Source organism: Anthonomus grandis, chromosome 2, assembly GCF_022605725.1.
Source record: "Anthonomus grandis grandis chromosome 2, icAntGran1.3, whole genome shotgun sequence".
NCBI classification, from domain to species: domain Eukaryota; kingdom Metazoa; phylum Arthropoda; class Insecta; order Coleoptera; family Curculionidae; genus Anthonomus; species Anthonomus grandis.
The window spans coordinates 17,323,945-17,342,517 of NC_065547.1; the positions used below are offsets into that span (position 1 = coordinate 17,323,945).

Genomic DNA, 18,573 nt, shown 5'->3' on the forward strand with positions numbered 1-18,573 from the left:
CAACATAATCTCCTTTCAGCTCTATACACTTTTTCCAGCGATGTTTTATAAGTTCGATACCCTTTTTATAATAAGAACTGTCTTGCGCCTCGAAATAGCCATTAACTGCAGACATCACTTCTTCATCGTTGGAAAATCTTTGACCACTGAGCCAGTTTTTTAAGTTTGGAAACAGAAAATAATCTGAGGGGGCTAAATCTGGCGAATACGGTGCATGAGGTAACAATTCAAACTTTAATTCGTTAATTTTGGCCATTGCAATAACGGATTTGTGAGCTGGTGCATTGTCTTGATGAAACAACACTTTCCTTTCCAAATGCGGCCGTTTTTGCTTCATTTCTTCGCTCAAACGTTGCAATAAGTTCGCATAATACTCGCCGTTGATAGTTTTACCTTTTTCAACTTAGCCAATAAAAATTATCTCTTGCGCATCAAAAAAAAAACCGACGCCATGACCTTGCCTGCAGATGAAACGGTTTTCGCCTTCTTTGGAGCCGGTTCTCCCTTTTAAGTCCATTGTTTTGATTGTTCTTTTGTCTCAGGTGTGAAGTGATGGACCCATGTTTCATCCATGGTTATGATACGACGCAAAAATTCTGCTTTGTTGCTATTAAATTTAGCTAAACACTCAATTGAAACATCTTCACGACACTGTTTTTGCTCGAGTGTGAGCAAAGGCGGCACCCATCTTGCACACAGCTTTCTCAATTAATATGCGATGTACCGCACTTTTTGAAATGCCTACTATGTCCGCTAGGCCTTTCAAATAAAAGTATTGTATCACATAACGATGACCAATTTTCTCCATTTTCACAAATTCACAGAAAACGTTCGCTATTGATGGCTGCCAAATAAATACTAAACAACGTGGCGTCTTCAAACTTAAAACATATGCTTTAGAGATTGTATAATTTCTAAAGCTACGTTTCCACCGGAGAAACATGAAGGAACTATTGTGTTTCTGTTGCTCGTTGCTTAAAAATGTTTCCCAAAGTTCCTAAGTGTTTCTTCTTGTTTCGACAACAAATGTTGCATGTTTGCGATTGTTGGTGGTTCCCAGTTTTAGCGGTAAACTTTAAAAGAAATTCGGTAACAACAGGGAACAGAAACATATTGTTGTCTGAGTGGAAACAGATACTGCAACTTGTAGTAACTTGTTTTTGTCTAGTGTGGCGTCTAGGGTCTCGACGGCGAATGTCGAATAATTTATAGTCGGTCGGACGTGTGAAATAAATAGAAAAATGCCGTTCATGTGGACAAATGAGTTAATGCTTGAATTAATCGAAAACTATAAGCTTTGTGAGTGTTTATGGAATACAAAGCACGCCCAGTATAAATGTAGAAATATGAAACACGATTCTTGGACAACATTGGCAGAAAAAACAGGCTCAAATATAGAAGAAGTGAAAAGAAAAATTAAAAATATTATTGCACAATTCTATAGAGAAAGAAAACAATGTCGTACTTTATAAAACTATTAAAAGACTTCTTACTTTATAAAACTATAAAACTATTACTTTATATAAACTATTAAAAGTCGGGAGCCGGCGCCATTTTTATTTCAAAGTGGTTTGCTTATGAAGTCTTGTTGTTTCTTGCGGGCAGGAACAAAGTTAAAAAATGTACTGAAAAAGGAATAACTACAAGTGAGGTACGTATATTTTTTTTATTTGTAATTTTTATACAAAGTTAAAAATAATTTACTTCGAGTGACATAAAATAATAAGCATATTCATCTCGGACTTGTTTAGCTTAGCTTCCAACGTTGAATTACGTGCTTGTTTTTGCAGTGATGCAAACATATTGTTGTTTATATCTTTTCTCCAAGAACCTGAGGTAATTTTGCCCGTATCTTTGTCTTCAGAATCAAAGGTGCCAGGAGGTGAGTATGATTTTCGGGAATGTAAACTGCTTCTCAAAAAATTATGGAGATATACACATGCAGCAACAACTAATTCAACTCTCTCGGGTTCATGTAGCATGGGTTTTCTTGATACCCTGAACCTGGCAGACATAATTCCAAAAACGTTCTCAGAAATACGCCTAGCGCGTGATAAGCCGTAATTAAAAATTCGTTTTGTGGAATCTTTCTTTTGAGTGCCAGGGTAAGGTTTCAATAGAGTTTGGTGATAGGAGAAAAGCGTCATCTCCTAGAAAAACAAACGGAACAGCTTTGTTTCTTCCTGGCAATGGTTCTAATTTAGGCAAATTGAGCGTGTTTTCATATAACATTTTTTTTAAACGAGTACTGTCAAACATTCCACCGTCGGATATACAACCTTGGCTGCCCACATTAAGATCCATCACCTCATAATTTGCGTTGGCCACAATAAATAACACTACACTGAAGAAGGACTTGTAATTATAAAATTCACTGCCACTATGTTTTGGTGCTTGTATCATAATGTGTTTGCCATCCATAACCCCGGCACATTTAGGAAAATTCCAAAGATTAGCGAATTAATGTCCCGTAATGATCCACTCCTCTCTACTCTGAGGCATCTGAAAAATAAAAAAATCGGTAAATTTGTTCTCTCACTATAAATATAATTTGTATTTCATATTCATTTAGCTTTGGTTAGTTAAAACAAGGTACTACAAATTAGACATTTTCATTTAATATTTGTATGTTTAAGGGGGTAACTTTTAATTTTCAGAGTGAAGATGATGGGTTAGGTAGCAGTGCAACGGACAGCGGGGAAGTTAAATCGCAAAATTCCAATATAGCAGACGAGGCAGATGAATTAAACGATTTTTTTTAATTGTTGGAGAGGCGAACAATGACGTCGACAATCAGAACAAAACCGTTGCTGTTATTACTGAAACATCTACAAAGCCTGATGACAGCAGAACCAGATCTCCAACGCCTTCCACAAGCAGCACTAAAAACAAGTAAACAGGGAACTAAGCTCTTAAAAGTCCAAAAACACTGAAATGTATGAAAAGACAAGCTGAGGTGGAAACTGACGAATGACAGGAAGAGGCATATCTAGTGCTGAAGCAGCTACAAACTAAAAAGCCACGTAATCGTTTTCAAATTTTCGGCGACTTAGTTGCATGTAAAATTGAATTTCTTCAAAATGAAAACGCTAAAAACCCGGTAGAGCATGTAACCTCTAATATTTTGTATGAAGCGTCTATGGGTAAATATGATCGGCCATTTCCATGGTATCAAGGTTGGCATACATCTTTGGCCAATAACAACACAGCAAGATATTATTCAGATAACCAGAACTATTACTCATCCAGCTCCAATGCTTCTGTTACGTCAGCCTCAACCATACACACACCTATGCAATCACCAAATAGCTTATATGAAACTAACTATCTTCCCCAAACAGAGAAGTAATATCTCGTTAATTTTTTTCTCACAATTCAAAAAGTTTTTATTAAAATTTTAGTAAAATGCCTACTCATTACATTATGTCATTTGATTGAAAAGCTGTGTATTTACCTAGGTATCTACTTACCTTAAGTTTATCCTTTAGAACTTCAACGATTACTCGACATACTTCTGGTATAATTCTACTAATTGATGATACTAAAATTTTTAACAAGTACATCAAGGAAGGGTAAGAATCGCTTGTTGAAAGGAATCGCAGTGTGAGCAGCAATCGTTCCATTGGTGAAATGGCTTGTCTATAATTGGTATCTTCTTTCTGTATTTTTGGGGCAACTTGACATAATTCAAAATCGGTGCTGGATATTCGTAAAAAATTTTTGACACTACCATTATTTATATTATTTCCTATGTGTAGATCTTCTTTTTTTTTAATGCATTGAGTAGGTGCATGCCACCATATTCACTTCTATCACAGCGACTTGGTTTCACCCAATATTTGTGCTTTCTTTTTTGCCGACAACACTATATAGGCTGCCGCTGCTGCAGCTATTTCATCAGCTTGATCCATGTTTATCAACCGCGGTGGAAACACTAAGTTGCTCTCTTTCAGTTACCAGAGACCGCCAGAAACAAAAAGTTCTGTCAGTAGAAAAAAAAATTTAAATTTGTTGCTAATAAGTTCCTAAATTCACAAATAAGAAGAAACACAAGGCAACAAAAATATTGCTAAATGTTGCTATTTGTGCCTCCGGTGGAAACGAGGCTTTATACACTGATATTTTTCAAACTACTACCGACATCTCTAGGTCAGGCCGGGTACTTCTGGGCCCACCCTCCTATAAAATATTTAGGTTCAATTGTGAATTAAAAATTGAACTGGTTGTCACATAATTATAAGAATAATAATAATAATAATAATAATAATATATATTTAGGATAATTTCAAATCTAAATAATGGCTGTATATTAGCCAAATAAATAAATATGCCCTGAAGCTGTAAAGGTTGTTAGGAGAAGAAAAAAAAAACAAATCCATGAAAAGTTCATATAGGGTATAAACTATAAAGTCATATTCAGTTTAGCATTCATATTTTTCGCAACTTTTACATGTCACAAATGATATTTCTGGTCCATTTTGGGGTGCTACACAAGTTAGGGGCAATTGACCTAAACAACTAACTAGAGCTAATAACATTTTATCTTGAGACATTAATACCTAATGGTTGTTCAAATTATTTTAGGTTTGTTTCTACTTACAAAGCATATTCAATGTTTGCCTATCTTTTTCAAAAATCCAGTCTTTTAGTTTTCTTAAATATTAATGAAATACACTCTTAGTCACAGGTCTCAAATTTATTAAATTAAAGTCAAAGGATTACACATGTTTTGCCCATACTAGGCATCATCAGATCCTTTTGTGTATTCACTAATAAAAAGAATGAAAAAAAGAAGCAGAGAACAACAGAACATGATACAAATCAAGGGTAGAAATTAAGTTAAAATTGGTAAAATCGGACGGGGACTAGTTACTACCTCTTAAAATTATATAAACAAATGTTTCCTTTGATTTTAATTTAATAAATTTGAGACCTGTGAGTTAAGAGTTTATTTCATTACTATTTAATGTAATCCGGTCTCTTTGAGAAAAGATGGACTATTTCTTGTAGTTTTAAATTTCTTTTAAAGGACCGTTCATTACCTATTAAGAGTTTTAGACAATTATAAAACTTTGCTGCTAAGTAAGAAGCAGATTTATGGCCAATTTGTTTTGAATTTGAATAAGGAACCATTACACAGGCAGTGTTGTATCATGTTGGTCTCTTATGTTAAATAGGTCAGAGAATTATTTTGTTATTGGCACACACTTGACAATATTAAAGAAATATAATTGTCGTAAATTAAATACTCTGGATTCAGCAAAGATCTGGTTGCTAAGATAAGTTTTATTTTTATTGTAGAGGACTTTAAGAATCCATTTCTGAATTACAACCAAGTTTTTAAGATAACAGTCTCTTGCACTTCCCCAACCATTTATAACTATTTACACAACATATTTTAACATAGATTGAATTAGAGCATAATAAATTGTTTTAAGCTTGTCAACTTTGAATATTGCTTTTAAATGAGGAAATCTGTTTACAAGGTATCTGGTTTCTGTAATTACAGTCTATCTGTTGGTTCCATCTTAGGTAACTAAAAATTATAATGCCGAAATATTTGACAACATCAGTTTTGGAGATTGTGACGTTTCCTATTTCTACGGTGGAAAAGTTTGGCAAAGTATGAGCATAGGATGTAAATGGCAAAATGTTTGTTTTGTGCTCATTTAGTATTAATTTATTTATTTGAAACTACTTACATATTTCTTTAAAATTTTAAATTCAATTAATACTTTTAAGGACTTCCACGACTCTCCTTCATAAAAGATAAAAGTATCGTCGGCAAAACTAATTATACGTCTGTACTGTATAGTACTGTTATATATAGCACTTCCTTTTATTACCAATTTTCCTAATTTCCCTATAAGTTTTTTACGACAAACCATATCAAAACCTTTTTTAAGATCTATAAATACAGAGATGCATGGTTTCTTTTTATCAAGAGCTTCATACATTTTTGCGGTCAGAGATAAAATTACATTTTCTGTTGATTTGCCTTTTTTAAAGCCAAATTGGTTATCAGAGATAAAATTATTTTTCTTTAAAAAAAAGTAGGTAACAATCTGGGATTTAATAATACTTTCTAAGATTTTTGAAATGAGTGAAATTGGCCTGTTCAGACTCATTTTATCTCTTTCTTGAAAAATTGGTTTAATTTCTCCTATGTTAAGGGCCTCTGGAAATGTTCCACTTGGAAAACAAAAATTTATTAAATAAAATAAGATAGGTGCCATTTCATAGACAATTTCTTTTAGAACCACGGAAGGAACTCCATCATGACTTAGAGGCTTTTTTGTTTTTAGTTTGTTTATAGTCCTCACAACATCAAGTTCATTTATTTTATGAAATAAAAATAGGCTTTTTGGACACGGGTATTATGGGTCTTATGGTTTCTGTTATGTTCCTATAATCATTTTAAATTTCAGTTTTATCCGCAAGTTTCTCGCCATTTAAAAAAAAATATATTAAAATGATTTGCAATCTCACTTTTGCCCATTACAATTTCCCCACTTGATAGTTTTAATTTGTTTTTACAAATTTGATTAACACAATTCCAAATAGCACAAGTTTTCTGCGAATGATTTTTTAGCATTGTTGATTAAATTTTGCAATTTATTTTTATAGGCCTTGTATTCATTATATAAGTTATTATCATTGGGGTTTTTGTGACTTAAATTATATAAATAATTTTTATGCTTAATTGTTTTTAACAGTCCTTTCGTTATCAATGGTTGTTTACCGTTGTTTGTATTTGTTTGTTTTATTGTCTGGGTATTTTTATGTAAAAAGTCAGTTAGTATTTTTACAAAGTCATTAAAGGCCAAATTTATGTCTCACTCTTGATAGATTGTCTTTCAAGAAATATTTCTTAAGTCATATTTAAGTTGTAGTTCACGATGTTATATTATTTATTCTCATTTTTCCGCCAAACGTTAGAATTGTTGGGCAATGGTCAGTTATTTTATAATTTAGTACGAAACTTTTAATGTCCCTAAAATGTTCTTTATTATTTCCCTTTACAAAAAAATGGTCTATACATATCTTTAATTTACGTCATATTTATGTATGAAATAGAACCATGTACAGAGAAAATACTCTTGTAATGCTGTTTGCAATGCAGTTTAATTATTATTAACAAATGAAGTATTGTTTACAATAGTTGCTCAAAGTGCCGACCATTTGCTTCAACGCAAAGATTGCACTATTGACTCATTATGGAGCATTTCGGGAATAGCTTCTACAGGGGTACAGCCGGCCATTATTCTTGCTAGAAGATCTTCCTTATTAGGTACAGGTGTTTCGTAGCGCAAACTTGTCAGATAACCCCAAAGAAAAAATCTGTGGTGTTGAGATCAGGAGAACGCGCGGGCCAGGCAATGGGACCTCCAATTCCAATCCATCGTTGGGAAATCGCTGATCTAAATACCGGCACACGTTTGCACCAAACTGTGCCCACTCATGTACCATATGTTATGTGTAAGGTTTGTAGGAATGCTTCGCAATAATCGAGGAAAGTATTTTGTAGAAAATGGAGATATATATCTGCATTCAAACGGCTAGGCACCAAGTAAACAATTATCTTGTCTCCAAAAATACCAGCCCGGATGTTTACAGAAAATCGTTGTTGGTGGCTTCCAGAAGCCATAGCGTGCGGATTTTCATCATGCCAAATATGGCTACTTCTGGTATTGAAGTAACCATCGCGCGTAAAAAATGTCTCATCTGAAATCAATATCCTTTCAAAATCAGGCTCATTCGATTCGATTCAAAAACCATTGACATAATAAGGACACGATGTACTGAATTCCTAGATGATCATATCTGGTGTGGAAGTGCCCGAACACTGGTAGATTGGTTATCTTCAATACAGTCTTCTTCAACCTAAACTGTCCGAGCTGCTCTTGGGTGACCAGCTCCATCACAACATCTTAGTGTTCCATTCTTTCCAAGACGAAGATGGATGGAAGAAAAGGTTGTATGATGAGGTTGCCATCGATTTGGATATCTCTCTTCACACAAGCGACCTGCTTCTCTTTCATTGCACAGAGCTGCACCGTAAACCAGATGCATATTGGCAAGTTCTTCAAATGTCAAATTATTTGCCATTTTAATGCAAATTTTAAATTAATGCAAGTAGATGAAAATGTCAACTAATTCCCAAAAATAAAGTTTATGGCGATCCTAAGCTGGGAATGTTCACAATGTTGATGATAAAGGAATGTTTTCTGCACTGTAAATAGCGATTCAGTTAATGATTTGTTGGTATATTTTTGGGACACCGTGTATATGCATTTCGAGTTATAGCCTAAATAAATATCTATACTCTGAACCATAGAATTTACATAAATTACTAAATTAAATTATTTGTTAAGTAATATGTTGGTTAACTACAAGTTTAACAATGCATGGACAGTTTTAAACGTGATTTCTTTGAAATCCATACATTCATAACTTGTTTAGTTTTTTCAATATTCCCAGAAGGCCAATTAGTGATTCTTAAAATTTAATCCGAGGAATGTACTTAATTTTATACGACTAGTGAAACAGGCCTTTTGATAAAATACTTTTCTTGTCTATTACTTATATCATGTAAAAGTCTTTATCATTCTCATGGTCGTATTTTTCTTAGATTTGCCCCTAAATTGAACAACTCAAGCAATGGACTTAATCATGTGCTCCATAACTCCCATATTAATCCGAATCAACACATCAGGGAATTCATTTCAGAATGTAATGAAGCTTGCAAATACTGTACCATGGAAATCTCACTTAGACACATTATCTGCTTAGATACGAAGTATCTAAACTGAAACTGAACTTTTCATGGCTGAAAATATTATAATTTTGACAGGTAATTTAAATCAGGTTTTAAAGATATTCTCATTATCTTGGGAAAATATAATTTAGAGTTCAAACATTGGTAGAACTTTGTGTTAGTATGGGCCCTGATGGGTCGAGAAAGTTAGGCTATCGGAGTGGTGATGCCTTCTAACAGGTACAAATTTCAGTTATAAAAACTGCATATAACCCTTTACTCTGAAAGTCTGAAATACTCATTTGTATCAAAAATGGGCCGACAAACCCATGTTTGTAGTCATAGAATCTATTCTTCTTGAATAAAAAAAGCCAATAAATTATGATCTGTCTAAACACATTAAACGTTCGATAGTCACTACTCGAGACCACTTTATACTATCACCAAACCGAGTACCATAACAGCAACGCGTTAATTAAGAAAAACCGCACATTGTATTGATATACCGCATACCAAAAACAAAAAAAAGACCTCAAGCAAATAAGAATTTCCATTTAAAATTAATGTGCAAATAAAAAAATAATAATATCAATATGGCACCGATTCATTTGGCTACAAACCGGTATAGGAGTTGGGTACCGTCGCGAATTACGTGGGGAACCCGCGACATACGAATGGTTCACCTGATCAGTCGGTTGCTTTACCGGTGCGAGTATAAGACCGAATTTCGATCGACTTGTTCAACTTCTTTCCGTTTATTGATGAACATTTGTGTGATTACTTGTTGACCCAAATTTTTGCACTGAGGGTTTCTTCAGTGGCTTAAGGTACTTACTTTACATAATTGTAATTATTATTTAATTGATCAAAATGGCTTTTTTACAAAAATTTTATAAATTAATATGATGCTTACTAAATTTAGCAGTTTTTGGTCGAAAATCATGGATTACTTAGATAACAATGATAAGAAGGCCTAACTATGGTTCTTTTGTGCATTCTACTCTTCTATTGACGAATAAGCGCTATCTTAATAAATCTAAATAAATAAATAAATAAATCTTGAAAATAACAATATGTAAATCGAAAGAAAAAGAGTTTATGAAAAAAAATTGGGAAAATAGTTATGAACATTTAAATATGGAAGCAGTAGGTATATAATTCACATTATCATTAAATTCCCTTAAATGTTTAAAAACTACCCATATCTCCAAATGGTTGAGGAATAAAACAATTAAATGACAAGGGATAGGGAATAATTTATATATTAGCTGTTTGACTAACAAAGAATTTATAGCAGATAATTTATGAGCTAATACCAATAATTACATACTGACAACGATAAAAGTCTATCCAACTTACGTCGAAACATACCTGCATATTTGAGCAGAAATGCATTAAAATTTTTTCCAACACAAAGGCTGTGACTAAACATTGAATAGCATGCCTATAATCAAACCTTATCGCCTTGTTTAATATACAGAAAAAAAGAGAGAATTATAAGTTTTCAATGTCGCATGTGACTGCAAGAAACGTGTGATTATATACATTTTTTGGCTAGCCTAATCGCCTATCCATTTTTCCATTTCCTTTCTAGGAAACCGTACTGTAAATAAATCTGGGTCTAATTTGCGTTTGGCGGAAGAACTACATCAAAAACTTGATCGTTTGTTATCGAACCTTGACTTGGCTTTCTAATATTTACGTACTGATGTTGTCTCTTTACATTCAGTTATCTGCGTAGGCATTGATTTGTTTAAGCAAATTTAAATATCACCCGGTGTTTGGTTACTTTCAGCCAGTTATTGTCTTTATCCAAGATGTCATTTGGAAGTAGGAAGCGTTAGTTTTTAAATCTGTAAGCCCTGGGGATGGCTTCAATAGGATAGTTATTCAACGGAAGCAAAAATTGTCATTCAATTAAAATCGACTACTAAGAACAATAAAAATTGCATCTCAGGCAATATGATTACTATAGAATTTTAATAATATAATGACAGTACATCCCGCAAAGATCAAATCTCGGACCGTTATTCTTTTTCGTAGATGATTCTGACAAATCTTTTTTCTTATTGCCGTAAACTCGAATTTGCTGATGATTTCAAGCTTAATAAATAAAAATAATTCAAAAATAATAACAAAATAATTTCTACTGTCCAAAACTGCTTGGAATCACGAGAACGAAGAGATATAACAAATAAATGGTGTTTGAGAAATAGACTTTATTTGAATAACTCTAAATGCTGTATCGTTTCCTATTGTCGAAATAAAAATCCAATTCTATTTAACTAATCTGTAGATAATTACCCTCTAGCCAGATATCCTTAAATTAAAGATCTTGGAATCTCTTGACCAAAATTTTGATTTTAAAATTTATCCTTGTCTCAGCCGCCTTTAAATTTTTAGGATTCATGTTTCGCAATTGTACAAGCTTTTTAAATACTCATACAATCAATTGCTATATTTCAGTTCTATGAGATTAAAGCTAGAATATGGAAGTCTAATTTCGTACCCAATTTATCAACAGCAAATAGGATACAACATATTAGCAAACTTAAATCAGTTCAACGAAAGTTTTTAAAATACATTGCGTATAGGGAGGATGGTGTTTATCCTGCTAGAGAACTGGATGATTCATAACTACCTAATAGATTTCTAGTTGATTCTTTGCAAACACGAAGACATAAAGTAGCATTCAGTAGTAAACAATCAAATAGACTGTACCGATTCGTTAAATGAGATAAGGTATATTGTTCCTAAGTTATTGAACGCAAGATCTTGGTTAACTTTTTAGTGCAATCGTGCCAGACCTAATATACTTACTAAAGCCCCATTATATTTTTGTTGTAATACAATACATGTTTATGTAAACAATTGTGATATTTTTAGTGATTCTTTATCAATTATAACTAATAATTGATAGTGGTTTCATTTTGAGTTTAGCACTCTATGGAAGGACTTATCTTATTGGTACTATACTTAAAAGTGTACTTCATTTTAAATATACAGGGTTACTGGTAATTCGATACATTCCGTTGGAGATGTGATAGGGGAGGGGGTAAGAAGTAAATTGAACCCTAATATGTATTATGCAAAAGTTGATAGTTTTCGACATATTTAATTTTTTCTGTTTTTCTTCAAAATGTAGACCTTAGTGGTTTAAAAGGCAGTTTCCAGAAAATCCGCTGTATATTTTTTTAACTTTTTAGGCAAAATACATGCTCAATACAATAGTGTTACGTTTGTAATGGCAAAAGTCCCGCAAATAGTTGTAACCATAGGTAAATTCTCGATGCAAAGTGTAATTTTTTTTTCTTAAATAAGATACTACACTTTCTAGTGGATATTTTTTGAAAAAAAATTATGCTACATTCTTCAAAATTTACGTAAAACTTTCTTATTATCTAAGCTAACTCATAGGCTATAAATACTACCAAAAATTTTAACAGAATTTTGTATTTTTATTATTAATAGTAAGAACGCACTTGAAAAATGCCAAGTGGTATTTACTTCTATGGTATTTAAGTACTATAGCAACAATTTGTTTTTTTTATTTTATTGTTAAAAATTTGATGTGTAGATAGTCTGACAGCAATAATTGTTGTGGAAAGTAGTTAAATTACGAGTTTCGAGTTTATTTTTCTCGTGTTTTCAAAGAAGGTATTCTATTGGTTTCTGCGCTATGGCCACGTTTACTAACGCTGAATATGCAGATATTATGTTTGTTTATGGGTTTTGCAATGGTAATGCCGCGGAGTCTCGCCGAGAATACCAACGTCGCTTTCCGAACCGCCGCATTCCAAATGTCCGTGTTTTCGCTTCGACCTACCACAGCATAAAGAAACCAGCAGTCGCACTTCAATAAAAATACATTGGCTTGAATAAGCGAGTTCGGTGCATGTGTACTAATGCAGGCGCGGCATATTTGCTTAGAGTAGGGATGCCGCTGACACTCGCTACGGTCCACGCGGCTTTTGCCTTGGCTAGAGCCGGACTTAAACATTTTTTTAGATATTATTATCTTGTAAAATAAAAATACCTACATAGTACAAATATTTATTTTTTAATAGTATTAAAGTTCATACATTAACAAAATATTTAAACAAAAATAAACATCGCATTTCTACATCTAACAACGACGATATAGAAGAATACGTGCAGGAAGTTAATTAGGTATGTACCATAAATTTAAGAGACCATTCTTTGAGTAATTTTAATTAAAATCAGAAAAGTTTTTATAAAAAACGCTACGCTTTGTAAAAACGCTATCAAAATAGTCACTAAGTACGGCGCTGAACTAGGCGATACACCTATGAACACAGTTCGATAAACAGTGAGCTCGGCATCCGGAGAATATGGCTGCGGTATGGCTAAGGATGCTATTAGTTCGCTTACATTTTCGAGCGGAGTGCGACTGCTGGTTTCTTTATGCTGTGGACCTACCGAGCTATCGCTGAAACTGGATCCGTAAAACCAAGAAGAGGTGACGCTGGCGCTCCTCGCGTATATCGAGCAGAAGATGGGGAGGAAATATTAAGACATTTTGAAGACGATCCAACCACATCCACTAATGCCGTAGCGCAGCAAACAGGATCATCGCAATGGAAAGTTTTGTCCACGATTCGGCAAATGGGAAGCCATCCTTACCATTATACGCCTGTCCAAGGATTGGAAGAAGGGGACCCGATAAGAAGGGTAGAATTCTGCAGATTTATTATAAATTCTGATGCAGACAATAGAACTTTTTTAACCGACATTTTGTGGACGGACGAGTCAAAGTTTAGTCATGAGGGCATTACAAATTTTCATAACCTTCATTTTTGGGCCGAAGAAAATCCCCGTTTAACAAGAGAAACCAGTTTTCAAAGAAAGTTTTCTGTAAATGTGTGGATGGGACTTATTGGCCGGGATGTAATAGGACCACATTTTTTCCCAGATCATTTAAACGGGGATATTTATGAAAATTTTTTACGACATGACCTACAAGATCTTTTTGACGATATTCCTCTCGCCGTTAGAGGACGAATGATATTTCAACATGACGGCTGTCCAGCTCATTTTCGGCGGTCAGTTCGGCAGTTCCTGGATGAACGTTTCCCGAATCGTTGGATTGGTAGGTCAGGTCCAATAGCTTGGCCAGCACGAAGCCCTGACTTAACCCCGCTTGATTATAGCATATGGGGTCAAATGAAAGCACTGGTTTATGCAACCCCAATAATTACCCGGGAAGATCTTATCCAAAGAATAACCAACGCTGCCCAGCAGATCAGGAATACCATAACAACTAGAACAACAAAGACTGAAATGAGAAGGCGCTGCCGAGCCTGTATTCGCAATAGAGGCTCTCATTTTGAACAAGATTTGTGAAGGTAAATACTGATAAATGCGTTACTTTACAATTTATAATAAAAATACAAAACCATGTCACCTAACTTTTAAGCATTTGTATCCTGTGAGCTAGCTTAGGTAATAAGGAAGTTTTAAGGAAATTTTGAAGAATGTAGCATAATTTTTTTTCAAAAAATATCCACTAGAAAGTGTAGTATTTTATTTAAGAAAAAAAAATTACATTTTGCATCGAGAATTTACCTACGGTTACAACTATTTGCGGGACTTTTGCCATTACAAACGTAACACTATTGTGTTGAGCATGTATTTTGCCTAAAAAGTTAAAAAAATATACAGCGGATTTTCTGGAAACTGCCTTTTAAACCACTAAGGTCTACATTTTGAAGAAAAACAGAAAAAATTAAATATGTCGAAAACTATCAACTTTTGCATAATACATATTAGGGTTCAATTTACTTCTTACCCCCTCCCCTATCACATCTCCAAAGGAATGTATCGAATTACCAGTAACCCTGTATATTTCTTTATAATATTTATTGTAATATTTATTGATCTGGTTAGTTTGTTTTTTATATAATTATTTTTGTTATTTTCTCTCTTTTGTTATACTTTAATTTTCTTCAATATTTCGTTTTTTTTTGTATTTTCTTTAATTAGGTGACTTATCTGTTGGAAATAAGTCACTATTTATGTTTAGTTATTTACGTAATAAGCAGAAATGTCTATATTTTTCTTATATTTGTCTTAAAACTATATTTTTAACAAAAATCCTATATTATTACAGATTTCTTAAAGTAACTGATTAATTCCTGCTAGAAGTACACATTCTCAAGCAGAGATGACGTCATGAAAGGTCACTTAATTTAGGGGAAAAAATGTAAATGTTGAGTACAGTATTTAACTTAATAAAATAAATTTCTGGTGCTGAGGATTTGTCAACAAAGAATGCACTTTGACATGACTTTAATTGTTACATGTGCTCTATATTTATCAAAAAACCGTATATATTTAATTAATAAATCAGTATTATTACAGATTCTTTAAACGAACTGATCTCTCTTCTTCGGATGAGCAGTTCAGAGCTATTCAACCAATTTCTGTGTACCCTACTATTTAGTCTGTACTATGGACACACAGTTGGGGATATCCTTTTCACACTTTATCCCTCTTTCACGGTGTGTATCGCATTAGAGGAGGGTTCTGGCTTTGTAGTATCTGCCAATTTTATATGCGGGATTAATTAGTATAAATAAAGTATAATAGTTTAAACTCTAGGGTGCGTGGTCTATACTTGTATGTCACAAGCTTTTATTTATGGTCTAAATTTTAAGTCAAGCATTGACATTGGGAACTGTGTGAATGCTTTCATGACCTTTTATGACTATGTAAAATATGAATCTTTCTGTGATGTTTCTCATATTCGAAAAATATATGCTGCAATGTACCTACCTTACTATAAACACAAAGATTGTTCTCCTTCACTCCTATTCTCTGTAAATGAACTAGGAAACTGTTATTTCCTTATTTAATTACATAATATAATATATAATAAATAAATTTAATAATATCAATTAATCAATTATATAATAAACATTATTTCCATATTTCCCAGATTTTTAGTTCTCTTGGATGGGAGGGTGATACGACTTTGCCTTGTTGGCCAGCTGATTTGCCGTTTCGTTACCGTACATGCCGGTGTGATTGTGAATTCATGTGTAATCTGCTGATTATTTACTATTTTTCTTCTAACTGTTACGGTTGTTAAGTCCTCGCTATCTTCCATTATTCCTCCATTCGGCCAATTTTTTTGGAGAGCACTTCTGGAGTCAGAAAATATTATAAAAGAGGGAAATGGCTGCGCTGAATAGTACGAAATAATCAAACAAGATATATAAGAAGCAAAATGTTTATTATTAACTTTATATTATTAGAACTCCTGTGCATACCAGATACCTGAGCACTGATGATGGCTCATACGCCGAAAGCGTTCTGCTAAGCTAATAATAAACATTTTGCTCCGAATATATCTTGTTTAATTATTTCGTTTAGAAAATATTATGGCTGATTGGTATTTCGAGTTTTCGAACATCTCTGAGGCTCTCTAGATAGCCCATAATTCAGCTGAGCATATTGGGTATCCGTTTGGTATTCTTTCTTTAATACCACCCAGCAGTCCCAGCACGCCATAGTGAGGTCGTATTCCCATTGCTCCCTCTGGTCCAACTGATCCGTCTCTATAAAGGAATACTGGGTCTTTACTTCATTTGGCTTTTGATGTGTTTATAAGCTCCCTTTCATTATTGGCTTCGTCTCCTAATTATATAGTAAAAAATGTTATCTCCTTGATTTGAACGTCTGAACTGTGAAGAAAGCAAGGGAGCGTTCGGCTGTAAAAATATGTTTACAAGCCAGTTACTTTTATTTGCTAATGACTTAAAGATTTTTTAAGTTATTGAAACTACAGAGGACTGTATAGCTTTGCAGGATCTGGATGGATCTGCATGGTTTTACTGAGTGATGTAATCTGAATTGTATGCAACTTAATCATGCTAAATGTTGTTTTTATTGACCAGAGTCTCCGTTTTAACCTGCACATGGATCACATATCGGGCCGTGCTATAATGGTTCTTGGTTTTGTTAAACGCATACTTGCGGATGATAATAATAGACAATGCTTTAAATCTGTATACTGTTCCATTGTAGGGTCAGTGTTGGACTAAGGGTATTCGGTCTGGTTTCTAAGCTATGAGGTCTATAAAAGCAAAAAAGGGTTTAAAGGTATTTTTTACGTTCTGTCGCTTTAAAGCTTGATTCTCCATTGAAATTTATAAATGAGCACATAAAGTTTGACTGATACTCAAGAGCTTTTAGGTGCAGCCTTAAAGGGTGGTTAACCTTCACTATATTTTTAATGAAAAAACTATGCATTTAATTCCTGGTTAGCCAGAATGTGTACGGAAGTGAATTTGCTGCCCGAAAGCATTGATGTTTTTAAACTTTCCTTAAATTCATTTGAAAATAAAGGCAAAATATTTTTAAATAGTCAACCTTTGTAAAGTTCTTATTTTTATTATTAGAATTGAGCCTATATTATTCCTATTTTTTAAAGTACATTTGACAAGTGTGAATATATGTAATGAAGTCTGTTATTGTTCCAACTTATTTTAACTTGTCCATAGATATTTTTACATAGAAATATTTGTATCTTATCACCATTAATAAACTATTATTATTATTATTTTATAAGTCTAACACCCTGAACAAGAACGTGTCGTTTCGAATCAATATATAGGCTAAACAAAAAGGGGGACAATGATGAGTGGACCTTGGGGTAGGCATAGGTGCACTGCCTCTGGGTGCATTAAGACCTGGGTGCTTGAGACTTGCTTCTTAGATAACCCTCTTTCTTTTGAATGCAAGTTGTTATTAGGCATTCATTGGTTCCACGGCCTTTTCTAAAACCCATTTTTAGTCGGTCGAGTTTCTCCTGGTTCTCTATTTTCCATTCAGCAGCTCCAGCTTCATTATTTCTTCAAAGGTCAAAACAGTTAGTCAAGCTTATCGGCTTTTATATGCTTCATATAATATAATATATTACCTTTTCACTTCCTCCGGGCTTCGCCGTGTTTTGCTATGATTGATGATAGTGTTTTGAGGATTATTTAGGATGGAGTTGTAAAATTGTAGGATGTGATATTTTATTTGTATAGGCAGATTTTGCAGCATGGAATAAGTGATTTGATCTATCCCGGTTGAAGTGTTTTTCATGTGTGATAAAAATTGCTCAAGTTCATGCAATTCGAAGGGTTTGTTTTTTTTTTTGGATAAATAATAACTGTTATGGAAGGCTTCTCTACTAAGGGGCTAAACTGGATTAGTAAGTTCTCCCCTACTTTTGGGTCCAAGATTTTTTGTGTGATCTGACGTTTTACGAGTTTGAGAAGGTTCTAATATTTCTCCATATTTCTTTTCTACTATAATCTGGAGAGAGTTGTTCGAAGTAATCCATCCAACCCTTTTTCTTTGTTTCCCTAAGTTTTCTTCGGGCCAGGGATGTTATTTTCATTAATGCAACATAATTGGCCATGGTCTTTTGACGTAGATAAGTCTTAAGTGCCTCCCTTTGTTACCCTAGAATACTATTCCGTTCACCATGGCTGTTAGGGCCTTCTTGGATTTGCTTGTTTTGCTTCCTTTTATGTTATTGAAGTTTGTATCTTTTTGTATTTATTATCAGAAACGACTGCTGAGTACTTTGGCCAGTCTGCCTTTTTTAATTCTTATTGGTTCTTCGTCATTTAGGTAGATCATTCCGCTCTGGTCTAGAAATTCTATAATAGTTTTCCCATTCTGATTAACCGAGTCAAATCCCCAAGCTATGTGATAACCGTTAGGATATACTGCTATTACTTAAAGTAAAAGAACGTTAGTGTCTAGACGGATGTTAGATGGATTATAAATATTACATA

The 18,573-nt window shown here is 33.6% G+C and overlaps 1 protein-coding gene across 1 annotated transcript in view; it reads left to right on the forward strand.

The window, feature by feature from the left end:
- Positions 1-9,383: 9,383 nt before the first annotated feature.
- LOC126733627 (calcium release-activated calcium channel protein 1-like) overlaps positions 9,384-18,573 on the forward strand; it is a 49,967-nt gene continuing 40,777 nt past the window's right edge. Inside the window, exon 1 of the mRNA XM_050437016.1 lies at positions 9,384-9,585. The gene's annotated coding sequence lies outside the window, so the exon portion shown is untranslated. The remainder of the gene's footprint in view (positions 9,586-18,573) is intronic.